The sequence below is a fragment of the Rhopalosiphum padi genome, chromosome 3, assembly GCF_020882245.1.
Source record: "Rhopalosiphum padi isolate XX-2018 chromosome 3, ASM2088224v1, whole genome shotgun sequence".
In the NCBI taxonomy this organism is placed as follows: Eukaryota; Metazoa; Arthropoda; class Insecta; order Hemiptera; family Aphididae; genus Rhopalosiphum; species Rhopalosiphum padi.
Genome location: NC_083599.1, coordinates 75,902,797 through 75,925,770, shown reverse-complemented (window position 1 = coordinate 75,925,770; position 22,974 = coordinate 75,902,797). Strand labels below are relative to the sequence as shown.

General features: G+C 28.7%; 1 long non-coding RNA gene across 1 annotated transcript; it reads right to left on the bottom strand.

The window, feature by feature from the left end:
- Positions 1–6,941: 6,941 nt before the first annotated feature.
- On the bottom strand, positions 6,942–21,056 carry LOC132927948 (uncharacterized). Its single transcript, XR_009661910.1, has 4 exons — positions 20,865–21,056; positions 20,568–20,609; positions 8,270–8,296; positions 6,942–6,966 (listed from the first exon to the last, which is right to left on the bottom strand). It is a non-coding gene; the product is annotated as an uncharacterized LOC132927948 (long non-coding RNA).
- Positions 21,057–22,974: the final 1,918 nt, after the last annotated feature.

The following is a 22,974-nucleotide window of genomic DNA, read 5'->3' as shown; positions in this document are numbered from 1 at the left end:
AACATATGTAAGTACAGCTCCTTAATCAATTAAAAAAAATTAAATCAACTTTATCACCAAAATTAATTATGTAAGATTTTGAAATGGCATCAATTAATGCATTTAAAGAAGTAAAGTATTTCCAAATTTAAAACAAAAAGGATGCCATTTCCATTTTTCCCAATGTATTTGGCGTAAAATACAACAAATTCAATATATGGCCCAAAAATATATGTCAGATTCGACATTTGCATTACAGATACATTATTAGCATTAACATATGTACCAGAAAATCTTGTGATAGATGCGTTTGAAGAAATAATAGATTAACAATACTACACAGATAACAAAAACATTTTACAAACACTTATTAACTACTTTGAAGACACCTGGGTAGGCCGCCCAATGGGTCGAAGAAAAGGTCGTAGATTACCAAAGTATTCAATAAGTTTATTTAACTGTTATCAATCGGCAAGTACTTTATTGCCAAGGACTAACAATGCAGTAGAGTGTTGGCATAGAGGTTTCAGTTCATTACTTGGTTAGTTTTTTAAAATATATTGTTAAAATTTAAAAATATTTTATTAAATTTATAATTTAATTCAATATAATGTATAATGTAATATTACAATTTTAAGGTGCATATCATCCAACATTATGGACATTTATCGATGTGTTGAAAGATCATAACATTTAGAGTAGATTAAACAGAAACAGTTCATTGCTAGTGCAAAAAACATCAAAAAAAAAAAAAAAAATATAAAGATTGTTCAGAAAAAATACGTAATTTAACCTTATCTTACAATACTAACGACGACATTAATTATTTAAAAGGTATCGCTTATAACTTAACCCTTCAAATGTAACTGATTTTGTGAATATTTTTTTATATTATATTTTTATACTTGTACTTATTATAAAATATTTTTTCACTATTTTTGATTTCGTAATTATATAAACTTCGCTTTTATTTTTTTATTTTCGCCTTTATTTTTTTGTTATTTTGGCCTATAATCAGGAGTGAGGGGGCACTATAAGACAACGTTAATAGATAACAGATGAATAAAATCTAGCGGTTCATACCGATATGCAATGATATATGTATAATGTTGAGCATAAAGTAAATTTTCTATTTTAGATTGATTCTAAAAACCCTTATCAAATTTATCAATATTACCGCATTTTTTGTTATCAAAAGTAAAAATGTCAGCAGACACTTTTTTTTCTATCGCATAATTTTTTTTAAAAATACGTATTGTTTTATATTGACTAGAAGAAAAAAATACATATTTTGAGATTTATTACACATACGAAACTTTGCGTTAAGGTTATTCTTTTAAATATTAAACTTAAAACGTGTGGAGCACTATGAGACACGTAGGGAACACGGAGCAAAACAGATACTGGGGTAAAACCGATATAGCTTATTACGCATTATTGTCTGGATGAAAATTATCAGTTTTAAATTTTTATTATTCCTTATCCTGAAAAATGTTGGTATCACTGTTAACATCTACTGCAATGTTGTTATTTGAATTATTATTTAAAGGTGATCATTTTGAAGGTAATTATTACTATATTTATATATTTTGAATATAAGATTTAACTATGATACAGCTGTACTACAAGTATCGTACACATTTAGTATGAATCTACAACTTGTAAAGATTGTTTTGCACTCAATAAACTATTTTTATCTACAAGATTGTATCAGTAAACAACAATTTTATAAATAAAACGCTTTGGGGCAAAACCGATGGAGCAAAATCGATTGTTTATTAGTATTACTTTATTTCTACTTATTAATATCAATTTAGTTTATGTTTGGTTATAGATGAACCTATTTAATTAATTACAAATAAATACAGCTTGAAAATATTACTTTCGTATTTTAATTAACTAATACTTTTATTAATATAACTTTTAATAATGGTTCGAAATTATATTAGAAAAAATACTCGGCAAAATTGATGTGTGGATAATTTAAGAAGTGCTGTTCAAGATGTTCTTCATAATAATGTTAGTTATTCGAGAGCTGTTGAAATATATGAAGTAAATTAGAAAAAAAGCTTTTTATTTTATTTATTTTTTATAATTATTTTAATACCTATTACCCATGCATCGGTATTGCCCCGCTATCGGGGCAAAATCGATAAAATGATAAAAAAAAGTTAATGGCTTATTAAAAAATAAATATAATCGATATTCAGTGTATTACAACTAAATATTGTAAACAAGAAGTTACTTGATACAACTGTACAAATAGAGATAAGTATATATTAAAATCCTGAATAATTATGAAGGTTTTCGTTTTTTCAGTCGGTTTTACCCCGTGTTCCCTACGTTTTTGTTTATTTAATATATACCAAACATTTTTAAGACTGAAAATATAATTTTATTAAAAAAAAAAACAGATTTATAACTTACTATTACATTGTTATATTATATCTTGTTTATCTATTTAATAAATTACTGTCTCATTATAAACTACCCTAAGTCTTGTGGTGCCCCATCACTGGGGTACAATGAGACATTTTGGTTTTTTTTTTAAAATGATTATAAAATAAACAAATATAAAAACACAACATTATACTAAAAAGTAAATTTGTTTAAGAACAAAACAAAATAAGAATTACTTTTATATAATTAAAATTGATTGAGATATGTCGATTTGAAAATTGAGTGTATCATTGTGCCCCCCTCTCCACTACTTCAAAAGTATTGTATTACATTATGAACGGTTACAGTTATATAGTAAGCCACATGATATACATTATCTTTCTTCGTACTTTAATCGTAACTTATAAATAATTTAAAATTGAATTTTAATTCATATTGTATAATATGGTTGATTTAAATAAATATTTGTAAAATTATAATGATATATTAAGTATTGTTTTCATACTTACAATATGGTTTATCGATTTCTTCAAACTTATTATCTGTAGTACGTAAAAATAATAACAATATTAGGTATTACATTTTTAACATCTAAAATAAATAACAAATAATTATACGCTTCTTTAAAAAGATAAATGAATAAATGATCATAATTATTATCTTTCAACTAAGTATTCATAATTATTTTATAATTATTTAAAAATTAATTAAACAATTGTGTACTGTTATTTTCGACATATCCTTTAATTTTATTATAACCAATATTTTTTTTCTACAATCTCTTACAATGATATTTGTTCTGAAAATTTAATGGCTAAAATAAATCATTTAAACACTTACTTTCGTTTTTATCTAAAGAACACAAAAAAATATTTTTTAAATAGTAGATTTTGCAATATAAATTAAAAATAAATAAAATGTTTAACACTTTAAAAACGTGATATAAACATGAAATCAATTATATAATTTAAATATACATTAAAATTAATTTAATTTTTAATAAAAAAAAAAAAAGTATAAGAATTAATAAAATGAGTTAGCGTCCAAAGAGATTAACTTTTTTTCAAAAGGTATAATATATAATTTAATTCATGTATACCCTACACGGCCACGCCCACGTTGTATAATTAAGGATAACAAAACAAATTAAAATAAAAAATAATAAACTTTTATAAAAACCAAAAAAAAAATATAAACTTCGTAGTTCTCAAATGAATCTTAAAATGACTTAATGACTTGGGATACTTTTTAATGGATAATTTACTCAGCTTTAATTAAGTATATAGGTATATAGGTACTTTGACCCACGCGTATGTCATAACACGACATCTATACCTCTCAAAAAAATAAATTTCAAAATCTAAATTTCAAAAACAAAAACAAAAATAAACGGAAATTTCATTAAAATAACACAAGAGTTTTAAACATAGTCAACAAAGTAAACAACAATTCAGACAATAATGGTTCATAGAAAAACTTAAGAATCATACACCTTAACATAGAAGGTTTAACAAGCTCTATAGCAGAAATACTCAGTCAAACTTTTAACGATGCTGACGTACTAGCCCTACAGGAGACCCACATCCCAGATGGAGAGACAAGGCGCCTGAAAATACCTGGTTTCAGGTTGATTGACTACATTGGGCATCCAAGGCATGGCCTGGCTACTTATTTTAACCAAAAGGTGGAAGATCGCCATGTCAATCCAGATACTGGTAATTAATATAAGCTCCCTTTAACCAACTGATACCACTATGTACTTCCAACGCATCAATGCCCAACAGTGTACGTAGGTGATTTCAATTCACATAGCACCAATTGGGGCTATGCAACTGAAAATGAAGATGGAGGGTTATGTAGATGGACGACACTCCACCGCTTGCACCTACTATATGATGCCAAACAAGGTGGCACTTTCTCGTCTGGCAGATGGGGCACAGCAACAACCCCTGACCTTTGTTTTGTAACAACCGAATGCCATGATCAACCTCTAAGAGCTTCCCACACTATTTTACATAATTTTCTCAGAACACAACACAAACCAATAGCAATAGACATAAGCTTACACTTACAAAAAATAGATATACCCTCAATGCCTAAGTGGAATCTAATAAGGCAAATTGGGATGCCTACACAAATTATATGGAAAAGAACATCAACCGTATTCCTCCCCTGCCAGAGAATTATCCTAGGTTTGTCAAACTAGTTAAAAAAGCAACGTGCACCGCCATTCCAAAAGGCCACAGGCAAAATTATACTCCTTGTTGGAACATGGAGTGTACTTACCTACTAAAGGAATATGAACGTACAGGAAATGAGACCATCGCCAATCAACTAATAGAGTCATTAGACAACGAAAGAAGGAACAGATGGATTACGGCAATGAATAACAAGTATTTCACTCATTCAAGCAGAAAAAGCTGGGAACTCCTGAGAAAATTAGGGGCTGCCCAACTGTCAAGGAAAAACGGCAATGTCACAGCAAATGCCATATTTTAAGCATCATCTACTAGACATCAAATATTAAGCCGAATAAATTCGAAAAATTAGAGATAAAAAGAAAACTCAAGGAGGCTCTTGAAGAATGCGAAGATAAATCAGACCTGGCATCAGAATTTACTCCAGACGAGGTCCAAACCGCTTTAAAATCAGTAAAAAATGGGAAAGCTACAGGGGTGGATGGAATTCTCCCTGAGTTTCTCAAAAATATTGTTCCTAACTGCATCAACTGGATTGCAAAACTCGCCACTGAAATTGAGAATTCTGGTAAGTTACCGAAACTTATCGAATCTAAAGTAATTGCAAAACTGAAACCAAACTAAGACGCTTCCGACCCCAACAACTACATACCAATATCCTTATTGTCTACCATGTCTACCATGTATAAACTTTTTGAAAGACTACTTCTAGCTCGCCTGCAACCAATAGTACAGAAGTCCCTACCGCTGGAACAAGCCGGATTCAGAAAAAATAGAAACTGCTGCGACCAAGTTCTGGACTTACGACACACGTGGAAAACGGCTTCCAACAAAAAGCAAAATCGGGTGCAGTTTTTCTTGACTTATCATCGGCTTACGATACAGTCTGGACTAGAGGTCTCCTTCATAAAATGGCAAAGATCATAAGATGTAAAGCTACCCTACTACTTCTAGAGAAAATGATATCAAATCGAAAATTCAGTGTAACTCATGGAGAGAAAACGAGCCGATACAAAATCTTACATAATGGCCTTCCACAAGGAGCTGTTCTTTCCCCAACGCTTTTTAACAAATACACAGCAGACATGATTGACACAGTTTTGAGGAAATTCATATACGCGGATGACGTAGCACTAGTTACTCAAGCTACTTCCTTTGAGGAAATCGAAAGTGTACTGAATGCGTACGTAGCAAGATTAAAAAATGTCTTCCAAAAATGGCACCTTAAATGAACCCAAACAAATCTGTAACATGCACTATTCACTTAAACAACCGAGAAGCCAATAGAACACTAAGTAAAATTGCCGATAACCAAAAAATCACCACTCAAGGAGCACCTAAATACCTAGGGGTAAACAGAGCCCTAACTTTCAGACAGCACCTCGAAAGCATAAAAGAGAAAATAAAAACACGTAACAACATTATTGCCAAGCTAGCAGGCACAGGTTGGGGTTGTCGTGCAAATGTTTTAGCTCTAGTGTACAGTGTGGCAGAATACTGCATGCCTGTATGGGCCAGAAGTGCGCACTGCAAGAAGGTCGACGTATAGTTGAATGAAACTATGACAATAATAACAGGTACCGTGAGATCTATTCAACTAGATTGGTTGCCGGTCCTGTACAATATAGCCCCTCCAGATCTACGCAGATAAGTCCAGACTGAGTTAATGTTATCGAAACTGAGCAACTACCCAGACATACCAGTACAAATAGACATAGTAAACCATCCACCTAAGAGACTTATATCCATAAATCCTATATGGAGCATGTCACGGTAAAATAAATCAATAGAGGAGATGTGGGCAAACAGGTGGTCAAACGCTAACGTCCGAAACCATTTCTTAGTTAGCATCCCAGATAACAGAATCCCAGATTTCGAGCTAAATCGAGCACAATGGACGGCCCTGAACCGTATAAGAACTGGGCAAGGTAGGTGTAACTATCTATTACACCAATGGGACATTCTCCGTTGTGCGAGTGCGGCCTAACACAGACCATAAGCCATATCGTTGAGGAATGCCAAAGAACAAGATTTGAAGGAGGGGTAGCCACACTGCACGTCAGCGGACCAATGGCGATAAAGTGGTTAGAGGAACTTGATATTCGACTCTAACAGTTTTGATTGTTTGTTAGAAGAACATGTCCTATTAACATTTTTCTAGTCCGTTTTTTTTATTTTGTTTATTTTGTTTATTTTGTTTATTTTCTATATTTTATACAACTATTATTTTAGTTTGTTTTGTTTATTACTCCGTTATTATATCTTTTATCTTATATTCTATACACATACCAATTTTATTAGTTTTGTAATAATAGCTCATGCCGAGTGTCATATGCTTAAATAAAATAATTCTTACAAAATAACTTACCTATTTGTTTACTTAAACTAACTAAAATTTGAATAATATTTATAATTAGAAATAGTAATGTCACAGAATACATTGTCTGCAACGTAAAATAATTTCAAACTTCTAAATATTTATTTTTATAACAATAGCAACAATTCATATTATAACAAAATTATTACATTATCAATTTTCAGGAATACATTATTATTCTACGATAATAATATTATGTCTTCCCTGTTCTATCACCCTGTGTAAAATTACGGTAACAATTTTTTTTATTTAAATAAACAACCAACGTCTAAAACAAGATTATGAATCTAAGTTATGAATTAAGACATTTTGTCGTTGAGTTTTGACATGAAGTCATTTTGAAATAAATGTCTTAAACTGATTCAAAATTACTGAATTAAAATAATTTTAAAATTTACTTCAAAGTTTATGTTGATGCATTATTATTGTAATGAAATATTTTGTGCTCTATACCTTAAATAATATGTTAAAATATCTAATGGATGATGATGCATTGTATTTCTTAAACTATTTTTAGTAATATCTTATACGTGTCAATATATATTTAATCTTCTTTGGGAACATGTAGGACCTGATTCCAATTGAAATATATCTCTCCCTTCCAGCTTTAATCTTTTTTTAAACGTGTTACGAATAGTGAGGCGATAAGAGAATATTCTTAAAAGAATATTCTCAAGAACAAGAATATTTTTTTGCAAATTATTACCGGGTAATTATTGTTATAGTGGAACCTACTGTACTAGATAATATTTAGAATTTTACCACCGACAGTTGTATACCATAATGATTACTGATGTCTGATCTTGATGTCTATCTTAGAGAATATTCTTAAGAATATTTTTTCAAAAGATAATTATCGTAATTTTACATCACTAGTTACGAATGATCATTATGTAGGATGAACCATTCAAATTTTTACATTTATTCTTCGATTAGTAATTGAAGAATATCTATGTATACCATATTTCCATTTAAACTCGTTTATTTGAATTCCTAATTGATAGAATAAATCTAGTCTTTTTCTATTCGTGTTCATTTTACTAAAATACTCCACATAACTATATTTTAACCATTTAAACACAAGGTTCAAGTTCTTCTGGTAAATATGCATCTAAAGCATCGATTTCTGAATAAATATTTTTGATACAAACAAATGCAATTCAAATTAAAATTTGAAATATTTACTCTAAAGCGGTAGCATCTCAAAAACGTCTTATTTTGTTCTATTCAAATATTTAAAGGTATGGGATACTCCAAAATACTTGACTTAAAATACTTACATAGCCTTTTGCTTATTTATAATTATATTACTTACCTATATAGAATTTATGCAAGACACTTTCTGTAAAAAAGCAAAATCTCAGCATATATACGTAAGATCACCGAAAGTTACCTAAGCGATTATTCATTATCCTATTCATAAGTCGAAGCCACTAGTCCAGTGGCCTTGGTTAAAGGCAGGGGCGGACTGGCCCAGGGTGCTATATACCAAGTAGCACCCCGGGCCCCCATTTGTATTTATGATCCGGGCCCTCTTTAATTTAATTCTTATAGTAATGTAAAATAGAAAGATAAATTATAATAGAAATCTTCAATACTGTTATTATTATATTTATAATGTTAGATCGCAACGTGTCTACGTTATTAACAGGTTAAGCGCCAAGCCAAAAAATTGAGTTTTGGATAAAGCGCCACGTTGGGTCTATTAACCCGTCGATGTGACTTGTAAATAGCGCCACGTAGGGTTTTGAAGCCCGTCGTGCAGTACTTGTCTTTATCGCCACGTAGGGTCTGCAAAACCTTCATTTTACATGTTTTCTTATGGAATTCAAATAGAGCGTGGCCTGTAAGGCAAGTTTGTAAAATGGTTCATTGAAATACCCCGGCGTTTTAATTATATGGCCTAATGTATAAATAGAAAGTGTTTGGAAAATTTCCATCGTTATCGATTTGTAATCGCACAATTAGTTCGTCAGTTTTAATAATAATAATAATAATAATCTTTATTACTGTGATATAATAAGTGGTAAACCTATCGTAATATTACGATACAACACAGTCGGTCGAGGAACGTGTTTCGTGATTGACACATTTAAATTCTTGTTTGTTTTAAAATGGACGAACGCATAGTAAATTGGCTGAACAACAGTGATTTTGAATTTGATACAGATGAGAGTGAGGATGAAGTAAGAAATTATTATAATCATTGTACTGTTTAAAAATATAATAAAATAAAATAAAATATATTTATTTGTAAAATATAGGTCGATGATTCCGATATTGATCCAGATTATTTCCCAAACAACAATGTATTATTATTCATTATATCTGATGTATGAATGTGTATTTTATATCATAAGTTAAAAATTGTACTTTTACATAACACTAAAAATTGAATAAAGGATCTAATGACCCTACACTTGTCATTAACGCCACGTAGGGTTCTAAGATCCATCACATTTTTTATGTGTGCATTCAATTCAGGTAAGAAAGATAATCAATAGTTAATATGTGAACAAAAGTGATAATTGTCTTTCGTCTCGATGAAATATAAAAAAATGTTTAGACAAACCTACTGAATTTAATAAGAATCATTTTGAAAAGTCGAATGAAAGGTCAATAGATCCTACGTGGCGCTTAACCTGTTAAAACAAATGTAGATAAAATAACTGCATAGAAGTAAAAACTAAAAATATAATTGAATCACGCAATCACTGTACATGTTGATATTATTATGGTCCTCCTGCCGCTAAACGCTGTTATGATTGTAATTTGTAATCAATAAAATTTGTGGTTTATTTATATTTATATTTCTTTTTATGGTGGTTTTATTTATAATAATATGTTATAATTATATATTTTATATTAAACTAATTTATATTAAACTATTTAAACTTTTATACTAAATATGATAATGGATCATTTATCGCATTCGTTTCTTTGAGCTTAGACGTTTTGTATAATTGTATTCTTCAAGCTTTGCAATTAAAATTGGTAAGTAGGAAAACATTTAACATTACTTTATTATAATGCGTAGGTATGTATTGTGTAAATATAATAAAAAATTAGAATATTATTGAATATAGACATCTAGTACCATTTAATATTTTTAAATATTATTTTATTAAATAAAAATTTGATCTAGTTTAAGGTATTGATAATTTTAAGGTATGAACGAAATGGTATATAAAGGACAAAGGTTAATAATATTGATACATATTAACATATTCAAAAATAACAAGTACATTTCTAGCTATTTATTATATATAATTAGAGAACGGATTTAAATGCTCTAAAAAACAAGAAAAATGCCTTAACAAATACGATTTAATGCACTCGTTAAAATAGAAAAACCACAAAATGTTTCTGTTTCTCCAACTACTAACTTAAGTACTTCCGAGTCATCTTCAAAATCGCTCCCCTATTCTGAAACTAAACCTTCATCAAAATTATTACCACATATTACTACGTTAGATTCAACTTCAAAAAGTAACTCAACTTTTATTTCGTCACCAGCAAAGATGTTACCACCTCAAATTGACACATTAGAGCCATTGCCTAAAATAAAAGCATTTGATATAACTTTTCATACAGAGTCAACAATATTAACAGAATCCACCACAGCAGTTCCAATTTCAAATTCTTCTACTTTAAATTCACCTACAAAAAAACCTTCAACAACTAGTGAACTTTAGGATTTATCTCCTAAAAAAATATTAAGATCTACTGTAAACTCTACAAAATTAATAACTCCGATAAATTTGAACTTGCTTCTTTCACTAACACAAGTCAGCGATTTAGATGAAAATCAAAGAGAACCAAATAATGATAAAAATAGTAGTTCATTATCAGCAGATAGTCTTTTTATAGAGCCATCAAATACTAATACTATTCAATATAAACTAGCATTTTTAAGAAATCATTCAATTCAACCATTCAATAATACACATAAACTACCATTTGACGCATTTAAAAAATACAATAGAAAATTTCACAATTTTCACCATGATAAACCAAAAATAGAAACAAAAAAACGTCATTGGCTATCATATAATTTAGCTAATCAACATTTTTACTGTTATGCATGAAAACTTCAGATCAATCCAGGTCATGGGTCAAAGGAGTGTACTGTAATATTAAAAATGTTTATGAAAAATAAGCAAACATGGAAATTCATGTACACACAACATTTCAGTACAAACTTATATGCAAGCGTCGTCCAAAACTGGTATTCGAGATTTACTAAATACCGAGAGGCGTACAAATGTGGCAAAAAATCGGGATATAGTCAAAAGAGTAATTGACGTAATTTTATTTTTAGCAAAACAAAGCATTGCTTTTCGAGGAAAACGAAATGAAAGTTCCTTAAATTTTAACATGGAACATTTAAAAGATTTAGATATTACAACAGGAATAAACATTAATAGAGGAAATTTTATTGAACTTATAAGATTATTATCAAAATAAGACCCTGTCTTACAAAATCATCTGGAAAGTGCTGAGAAAAAAAGTAAAAAACAGAAATTAGAAAACAATTTTAAAACTGGAAGAGGAAGTCGTATAACGTTTTTATCAAAAAATACTGTAAACAAATTACTTATACTAATGAGTTCAAAAGTGAAAGAAACCATTTCGACTCAACTATCTTCAGTGAAACATTTTTCGCTGGAAATTGATTCTACTCAAGATGTAGCAGTGATAGATCAGTTATGTATTTGTTTGAGGTATGTATTTAACGGTAAAGCTGAGGAACATGTCTTAGCATTAATACCACTAGATTCAGAAACAGGTGTTCACCAATTCACAAAAATAAAGGAAGTGTTAGTAAATAATAATATTGATATTCAATATTTAATAAGTGTATCATTTGACGGAGCGGCTAATATGAGTGGCCACTATAATGGCGTGTTAGAGCATTTATCCAAGAAGAAATCCCACAAACAGTATACACACATTGTCATGCACATGCTTTAAATTTGGTGATATCAGATGCTTCTAAATGCTGTATCCAAGTACAAGATCTATTTTCCCTTTTAAAACTTACTACTGCATTCATAAGCCGGTCATATAAAAGAACAAATTTATGGAAAGGATTGTTATCTACTAAAATTGGACCAGAAAGATTTCGAAAATTGCAAAAAGTTGGAGATACCTGTTGGAATAGTAAAGATGCAGCTTTACAAGCAATATTCCATAGTTTTTATGAAGATCACAATAAAAGAGACAGATTTGCCATACTTCTTGAAGTTTTACACACACTGGGTTATGATACTTCAACTGACAGTGATACTCGATCGGAAGCCCGAGATTTGCTAGTTAAATGGTGTTATTTTGAAACTATTATGACAGTTTGGATATTCCTGAATATATTCTGTATTACAACGCCAATTTCCAAGTATCTTCAGTCAAAAGGTTTAAATTATTTGTCAGCTTGGAATCAAATTGTATCTTTTAAAAAAGAGTTGAAAAAGATATCGACAAATGAATATTTTCAGAATATTTTTACGGAGGTTAAAAAGTTTATCAATATTATAGTTAAAAAAACAAACCATTTAGAACACGTGTCGATTGAAGAAGATTTTAAAATAAAAAGAAAAAGAAAGATTAAAATGATGCCAGGAGAAAAACCAAGGACGAAACATCAAATTTTGACAGTAAAGATAAATATCATATAGAAGTGTTTCGAAATATTATGGATACAATTTTGATGGCCATAGATTTAAGATATACCGAAAAAAAAATCAAAACATTTTAATAGGGCTTTCTCTGATTTGTCCAGGACCTATCTATTTTGAAAACATACATAATCGTGACGAAACATTTGGAAACAATCTAGAAGTTTTTACATTAATGGCTAACGTTGAAGTTACTGAAATTTTAGAAGAACTAATAGCTTTTGCTACATCGTATAAGACCATGATACCTCTTTGTAATTTAAATGACAATATGTCAGTTGAAGAAAAACAAGAATTGAGTGAATATGAATCTGGAGATGATGACTACAGCATAGTAAATGAAGGTAAATTTCCAAGTTCTATATAATAAAAAACATAAATGTAATTTTTGTATTACATTTTTATTTCAGGTAACTGTAAAAATAATGGCTGGTGCATTCCATGCGCATTTTCTATATTATACAAATATTATTACATGGGATCCTCGCCTTCAGCATTCAAGAACCTATATAAAATATATGTAGTTGCTATGACATTAGCTTGCACACAAGTCAACTGCGAAAGGGCCTTCTCTAAATTAAAAATTATTAAAACCCGTTTAAGAGTATCTTGAAGCTTTAATGCTGTTATCCATTGAAAGTGATCTTATTCCAAGTAGCGATGAAACTATAAATTTATTGGGTGAAAGTTCTAATAAACTAAGTAGATTACTTTTATTTTAAAGTATTTAATTTTAATATTTAAAATATGATTATTATATTTGTATTATTTAATCATTCATTTAAATCTTTAGTAATTATATAAAGATACATTATAGTGGTAGGTTGTCGTTTTCACTTAAGTCAAGCCTGGTTTCGTCGTATAAAAAATGACAAAGTATTAAATAAACACTATGCAGGAAAAACAGTTGTATACCAGTGGCTTCAAAGTTTTTTCGGTCTAAGTTATTTACCTTCTAATGAAGTAAATGATGGTTTTATATCTCTCATGGCCAATGCACCACTCAATGTTGAACATTTTACGGATTATATTGTAGACACGTTTATTGATGAAAATAGTTTATTCCCACCTCATTTTTGGGCAGGTGAGCCATCTATGGATCCTAGGACAACAAACGGACCTGAAGCTTTTCATAGAGATTTTAACAGTCAATATTATACTTGCCATCCTAATTGTTTTGCAATAATAAATATTTTATTAGAAGTTCAAGAAGAATCGTACTTAAAAATAGGTAGCATTAAACGAAATGTACAAAACAAAAAAAGAAAAGAAGACATGGATAATATTACATATGTATTAAACAAATTTGAGGAATACAAAGTCGATAAAGATGTTGCAAAATATTTATCCCTAATTGATCCAATATTTACCGGTAAAAACATTATATAATTAATATACAAAGACTTAATAAATAAATAATAATGGTATAATAGTATATAATATAATAAATAATAATTTAAAAACTATGACAAGTAATTAAACATTAAACTAAAATATTTTTGGGAGACTAAATAGAGCCAACCTCCTCGTGGTGTCTCCTGGATAACGCTAATAGGCTCTAAAAATTTAAAATTAATGATTAAATATTAAAGTGTTATTTTTCTAGGTGTTTCTAAATGTTATATTAATATCTATGTCCTATGTACCCAAACGTGTTATTTTTTTAGAGATATGGTGTACCCAAACGGTGTATTCATTTGTACCCAAACGTGTTGCGTTTAGGGTCTACTGTACCCAAACGTGTTACGGCCTCTACAGGAGCTTATAAGTTACCTATTTTGTCATTTTGTCTTAATGAAAAATGATTCTTAGTTCTTTTATGGATTTATACGTGAATAGTCATAGTTCGTACTAGTAATCATTAATTACTTTAAAGAAATTTGGTAATATTAGAATAGAAACATGTCTTAGTGATGCATATAAACAAAGTATCGAAAAACATAATGAGTCTGTTAAAAATAATAGGTACGTCTTAAGTCGATTAATTGATGCAACATGTTTTTTGGCAAAATAAGAGCTCTCATTTCGTGGACATGACGAACAAGTTACATCTATCAACAGGGGAAATTATGTTGAGTTAATACACTTAATGGGTACACTCGATCCAAAATTAATTGGACATCTATCGACATCTACGGTTTTTTCTGGACTCTCTGGGGACATACAAAATGATCTCATTCAATCGATTTCTAATGTTTTATTAAAAACTATAAAAAACGAAATTGAACATACAAATTTTATTTCTATAATTATGGATGAAACAACAGATATTATGTCCAAATCTCAGTTATCTACAATTTTACGATATGTGACTAATGAAGGGGTAGAAGAAAGATTTTTGGGATTTGTAGATGTCAGTCATGATCGCTCTGCTAAGTGTTTAACTGAGCATGTTTTTCGTTTATTAAATGAATATCAATGCACAAATAAATTAGTTGCACAGACTTATGACGGGGCTGCCGTCATGTCGGGACAACATAACGGTTTACAGACATTAGTTCGCTCAAAATGTAAAAACGCGATATTTGTACATTGTTATGCTCATAAATTAAATTTAATATTAAAACAATCTGTTGATTATATAAAGGAATGTAAAATATTTTTCACCACGCTCTCTGGTCTTTCATCATTTTTTTCAAAATCAACAAAAATAATTCATGCACTTGATCAAGAAGTCAAAAAGAGATTTCCGTCTGTGGCTCCAACACGATGGAATTATAATAGTAGACTTATTGAAATGATGTCTGAGTACAGAGAAGAAGTTCTAAATCTCATGAACTCAATAGTAGAAAATGGTGAAAATGGGATAGTGAAACATTATTGTGCGCTAAAGGATTTTGTCAAACAATTCAAGATTTTTGATTTCAATTTTTTCTTTATAATATTTGGAAATATTTTACCTCAAGCAACAATACTTTTTAATATAATACAAACAAAAATATTTGATGTGACTTATTGTAATAAAAAAATATTTGATTTTTTAAACCATTTAAAAAATATGAAAAATGATTTTGATCGCGTTTGGTTGAAATCGGAACAGTATCATACATATTTACCGTTAAGATCGAAAAGGCAAAGAGTGGCTGAAGTATCTGTAGATAGAAAAACAAATTACCGAAGGCTCTATTTTGAAATCATCGATGTATTAATTTCAAAAACTAATGAAAGATTTACAGAGATAACTCAACTGACTTTTTTTACTTTATTAGATTTTTCAAAATTTCAACAAATTTCCTACAAATGCAATGGACTCGTTGAAAGATAAATATGGTGATTATTTTGATTTTGCAATTCTACGAAGTGAACTTTCTGTTATATACTCATCAACTGAATTTCATAAAGTAAACATTCATGAACTTTGGATGTATCTCAAATCTACTGGCTTATCAGATAGCCTACCACAGGTTACAAAATTAGCATCATTGATTGTAACCATTCCAGCAACAAGTGCAGGAGCTGAACGCTCATTTTCCTGTTTTAAAAGAATAAAAAGACATATCTCAGAAACTCCCAATCCCAAAATAGACTTTCAGATCTGTCTCTTTTGACAATTGAGAAGCAATTGTTGACCACAATTCAAAACCAAAATTCATTTTATGATAATGTAATTAATGATTTCACTAAAAAAACAAGAAGAATCGATTTGATATATAAATAAAATGTTTTTATTATTTATGTTGTTTTTTTTTTTAAATAAAATTGTAAAATGTATAACTAAATTAAATTGTAATTTTTATATATCAGTGTTTGTGTGTGTTTGTGGGGGGGGGATAATTATTATGTACCACTGCTTACACTCATTCATAACCCACGCCACGCCACTGACTGTATTAGATCATCTCAAAAATAATTTATGTGACTATATCCCAAATAGAGTTTTCAGTGACTTCGAACAGGCTATCCACACAGCAATTAAAGATGTATGGCCCACTACAAATTTGAAAGCATGCCGTTTTCACCTAGAGCAAGCATGGTTTCGCAAAATGCAGTCATTAGGTCTAGCAAAACCATATATGAAACCCGGTGAAATGTCCGAATATTTGAAACTTTTTTTCGGACTTCCGTTTCTACGACCAGATGAAGTTGACGATTGTTTTGTCACAGATATTATGGCTCTTCTTCCACCTAATAATTCAAAATTGACTGCATTTACAGACTATATTTTAGAAGTGTATGTAAGGGAAGATTCGAGATATCCACCGTCATTATGGGCTGAATTTTCGTCTTCCATAACACGAACAACCAATGCATGCGAAAGTTTTCATTCAAAGCTCAATAGCATGTTTTACCACTCTCACCCTAATATTTTTATATTTATTGACGCTTTAAATGAAATTCAAACGAATGGCTATTTAAAAATGAATTGTACAAAAACCAGTCGTGTTAATAAAATTTCAATAGAAAAAGAGCATTTTTTAGCGCAACAAATACAATATTATAAGGTGAAATAAATCGGCTTGAATATCTAAAGTCGATTTCCTTTAAATTTATACCTACAAAATTTTAAAATTTTAAATAATTATTATTATTATACTATTATATATTATATTTTGATACAAGTTTACTACTATATACTATATTTTGACACAAGTTTAACTACGTAATTTAGTATCAACATTTTTAACCATACCTACACAAAAAATAAAAGTGTAGACAGTCCTAAGTCTGTTATCTTTTCAATATAAATGGGAAGGAAAATGTTGATACAATTTTTCTAATTAAATAATATTATATTATTTAGTATACTTAGTTATTATTATTTGAGTGACCGCAACTAGTATGTAATTTTTGATTATGACCGCAACTAGTACACACCGATTTTTTTTAATATTAAAATTTTAAAATTTTTAATATAACTTTATCATTTTAGTCCTTATTGGTTTGATTTAGTTTTTATGAGTAATGACGAATTGAATATAAATGCAAAATGTAAATGATTTTTATTTATGTATAAATAATAATAATAATAATACATTTGATATTCATCATGCCATTGTTATTATGTTATAATAACAAATATTTAATCCTAAGAAATGATAACATTACAGCGCCACACTATGTCGTCCCTACCAACTCGATTTTAGTTATCCGTGTATTAGTTAAGTCTTAAGTAGTTAGAGGACGTCGCACCCACATGTGTTGTCTCCGTCTTACACAGTTACACACGTACGGCATAGTAAATTTTCGTTCACCAGTTTCAATAGAGTGCTTTTAGTTTTGATATTATAGAGTGAATTTACCTATTATTAAACTTTTAGGTAGGAACATTATCTGTGTTCTCTCGTTGGTTATTTACAATATTTTAATTTTTAAGTGAGTTATGAGTATGAAAAATATAAATATTTAAAAATGCTAATAATTGGTTTGTAACCGATCGTTTCGAGCGCTTTTATGTGACCGAACAGTATGTCAATAAACTGCCGCAACTTATAACTTATAACAAATAAAGCCATAATGCAGATGAAAGATACTTTCCAATAACATTGCTTAGTCGCTTTTATTTTATGTCCATCTTATATTCTGTACCGAAGATAGGCGATACTCGATGTAAAAACAAGTTTTGATACGCTATAAGCTTATAAAATCAGGCTAATCTAACATGCTAGCTTAAAGAAATAAGTTTGATCGTGGGGTCAGCTTTTTTTAATGTTAAAATAATTTATATTTATATAAAATAACGCCTGGTGTGTCCGTATGGTAACACAACAAAATCTATTTATAAATCAAACGTAAACAATATCTGTGGGTTTATTTTTATTATCTAATCATTGCAATAAATTCTCAGTATGTTTATCGATTTTATTAGCACTGTGGTTACCAACTAATGACAGTTTATTATATTTATAACGATTTTTCCGTTTTATTCAACTACAGATTTTTCTAAATACTCGCATATGAGACCGGTTGAAATATTTGAACTTTTTTTTTACGATAAACTTATTTCATATTTAATAGAGCAATCCAAATTATATGCTCTTTTCAAAAAAGTTAATGATTTCGATGTCACTAATGATAAAATTAAATGCTTTATTGGTTTATTGATACTAAGTGGATATAATGGACTTCCTGGAAAATGGTTTTATTAGGACTCATCAGATGATGTAGGGAATTCATTAGTCAAAGATTCAATGCGCAGAGATTGCTTTATTTCAATTATGCGTTTTATACATTGTGCTAATAATAATGAAATTAATGTAAACGACAAAGTTTGGAAACTGAGGCCAGTAATGGATATGTTAAAAGATAAATTTTAATACATTTCGCACCCTCTCAAAATTTAAATTACGATGAACCATTGGTTAAATACTTCGGAAAACATAGTTGCAAGCAATTTATACGTGGCAAACCAATCCGATTTGGATATAAAATTTGATGTTTGAACTCTCCAGACGGGTATCTCATAAATTTTGATTTTTACTAAGGAATTAGTCCGAAAAGAAAAGTATTGTACGAAAACATGTTTGGGAAATGCACAGCTTCATTTATAAAAATGCTTGAAGAATTTCTTAAGGAAAAGAAATATTCACCATACAGATTTTATTTTGACAACCTTTTTACTGGCCTCAACTTACTCAAGTTTTTAAAAATAAATAGTTATCATGGTACTGGGACTATAAGAGAAAATAGATTGCCCAAAAACTGTCCCATGCCAAATCAAAAAATTATACAAAAGAAAGAAAGAGGAGAATCAGAATCAGCAATTGAAAAAAATAGTGGAGTGTTTTTTGCAAGATGGAAAGACAATGGGGTAGTCACCATTGGTTCAACAGTACACGGGGTAACCCCACAAAGTAAGACCAAAAGGTACTCTAAAGCACATAAGAAAACTGTGCAAGTTGATATGCCAAATTGTGTTTTTATGTACAATAAAAACATGGGTGGAACAGATCAAATGGATGAAAACATAGCTCACCATAGAATTGGAATTCGAGGTAAAAAGTGGTGGTGGTCTTTATTTACATGGCTGATTGATGATGCTATAACCAGTTCATGGAAACTTTATGTTAATTCTGGTCATAAAGTTACTCAGTTAGAATTTAGACGAAATATTGTTCAGGAATATCTAACACGTTTCAAAAACGCACCAAAAAGAAAAGGCCGACCCAGTAGCACATCATCAAGAGTGCCAGAGGGTATTCGTTTTGATCGCCTTGACCATCATGTCATACCAACAATTGATGGTAAAAGAAAAAGATGTGCTGGAACAATGTGCACTTCTTCAGTTAGAAAAATGTGTTATAAGTGCGATCTTGGACTTTGAGTTGACTGTTTTAAAACATTTCATACCAAATAATTTTATTTTTTATTTTTTAAATTACTTATATATTATAACTAAAAATTAATAATTAATAGCACTTGACATTGCCATTAACTTATACTTATATTTCTATATTAAATAAAACAACGGATGAGTACTACGAAATTATGAATATTTTTATTTTATTATTTTGTAAACATGATATTACTATTGAAGCTCATTATAGTCTAGTGTGACCATATGGTAACATCCGTTTTCTGGGAAATTGCCTAAGTAAAAAATTTTAAAGCATTTTATTTGTATTCCAGTAATCTAACAGACTCTGAAATTGCATAATATAAGTAAAAAAAATTTTCAAAAAAAAAATCAGGCTTTTGAGGGTTAAATATTCGTCTATTATTGACATTATCAAATATGTAGGTATCGAAGTATTTATAAACAGTAAATAAAATAAATGTTCCAAAATTTTAGATTTAATTAGATAAGCATCTCTTATATAAATAAATAGATGTAATTTTAATACAGTATATTTTCTTGCATATTATTAAGCTCTTTTTGGTAATGGTGCATTTTGTTTATAAAAATTTAACAGATTAATTTAAATTATACTTATTTTTTAGGTGTGCATAGTATTATAATTTTGATTTTTTTTTTAAAAAATAGATTCTTTAATATATTACCTTCAATTAAGTTGTTGCAGAGTCCCTCATCAGTTAATCCACCTAAATAAATTATTTTTTATTATAATTAATTTCAAAAACTTTAGTAAAAAATAAATAAATATTGATTGTATTTGGAATATTGAATAATCATTTAAAATACTTTAACAGTGTTTGATTAAAAAAAAAAAACAATAGATTTTTATTGTAATATAAATTAATTATCTTATAGTATAATATATTTTTATTTTGATTACTGAACTATTTAAACAATATTTAAATTTTTTTAACATACAGTCCTATAATAAATTTAATTACCAATTGGACATTGAATTACTTCTCCGTAAATTATTTTGAAACCTAACCATAGAAGTCCCAATGAAACATGGAAAATGTGATACATGGTGTCAATAAAATAACAATTTATTTTATTTAATAACTGAATTAATAAAATAGAGAAATAATTGTGACTTATTTTAAATAATGAAATCAATCGAAACGAAAGCTGTGAGTGTGACACACAAATGCAACAATAATTAATGTTTCAATGTGGAATAATAACATTTTTATTTTGTAAAATAACACTTGTATAATATGTAATACAGATGTGATGTATTTACTTTTAAGTTATTATGTGCAGTATTATTTAACTTGAGTAATTTATACACTCTTATAATATTTTGTATGAAATAAAAATTGTAAATTTCAACTGTAAACGCTTTACATTTAAAATTGTTTTTAACATCATACTCATAATTCAAATATCTAATTTCTTTTTTATAAAAAAGGTAGATTTTATAAATTACTTATAAAACTTATTTTTTGATTATGAATGGAGGATATATTTAATGATATGTTTAGTGTAAAGCTTTCACTGTGTAATCCAAATTTAAAACAAGGCATCCCAAAAACTGTTGTTATAGCTACATACAAAATTTAAATACACATTTGTCCAAAAGTATTTTTTTATAAACATCTTTTATGAATTAGAATTTTGTTAAAACTACATAAATAAGTAAGCTATGTTCTATAGTCATAATTGCGCCACTGGTCATAAACTAATAAATTATTAAATTTGTTTAGCTGAAGTTTAATATATTTATTGAAAATTATATGTATTTGACGGTTATTCGTTTTTGAAAAAACTATGGTTTTTTATTTTAATTTTTTTAATGTATTAATTATTAATTTATTTATTCAGTTTCCTATCATAAACTACCTTCAAAAGTGATGATTCTTCATTTTACAACTTACAATGTCCAAGAACATTAAACAAAAATGATTGAAATTAAAAACTCGTTTATTGATCATCTGATTACTGGTTAAAGTGACAGATTATAATATATTTTATAATAGTATCGGGAATTTTATAAAACGTTATAATTATTACGCAAGTAAAGTAACTTGTTGGATTTGAAGAAAAAAAATTATTTATTTATAAAATAAAAAACGCGACGCACTCAGGATATCCCACCTGTTATGTACGTGTTAATACGGAATATGAGATGTATGTAAAGTTACTTAAGTAATTCGAAAAATATGCCAATATTTTGCAAAAAAAAAGCTGATTATAAATTGAGTTTTAATGATATTTTATAAAAATACTTACTAATATTCATGTGTTTTTTTTTTTTACTTGAAAAAGGTGATTTTCTAGTGTTTCTGGAAAAAAGGTAGATATACGCATATATAATAATAAAAAAAACATAATAAATTTAGCTTAAAAATTACCGTTTTTCTGATGACAATGACAAAAAAAACACATAATTTATAAGTAAGTATTTATATAAAATTATAAAATATCATTAAAATTTAATTTATAATCAGCTCACCAAGTATAAATTTATGATTTGTGCTTACAAATTGCGCAGGACAAGTTTGCACAGTCAACGTTCAATTCAAAAAGCTCAACGAAGCACGGCGGCTGCATACGAATTGCGTCCCCGATATAAAAATTGCGATTTGTATCATACTAATTGCGTCCCGATTATCTGATATCAGAATATACCTTTGATAATCTAAATCAATAATCGATACGACTATATGAGTATTTCTGAAAGATATGTAATCGGTTAGTATGTCTTTCGATTCCGTTTCGTTGAAAATTGTGCGCTGTTCTATTTCTATTTAAAAATATGAGTTTAATTGTGAGTGACATTATGATTAATGAAAAAAAAAAAACATTTATTTTTATAAATGAATTTAAATTTTGTTTTCATAAACTATTGAAAAATGATATACAACGTTGGAAATGTTTCAAAAAAAACATGTAAGTCATATGCTAAATTAAATGATAAAAATTGAATATTGGAACGTCCTACTGAACATAATCGTGAAAACGATTCTGTAGAAATATTAAACAGACAAAATTAAGCAATAATTTAAAACGAAAGGCAATAGACGATCTCTATGATAAGCCCTCAAAACT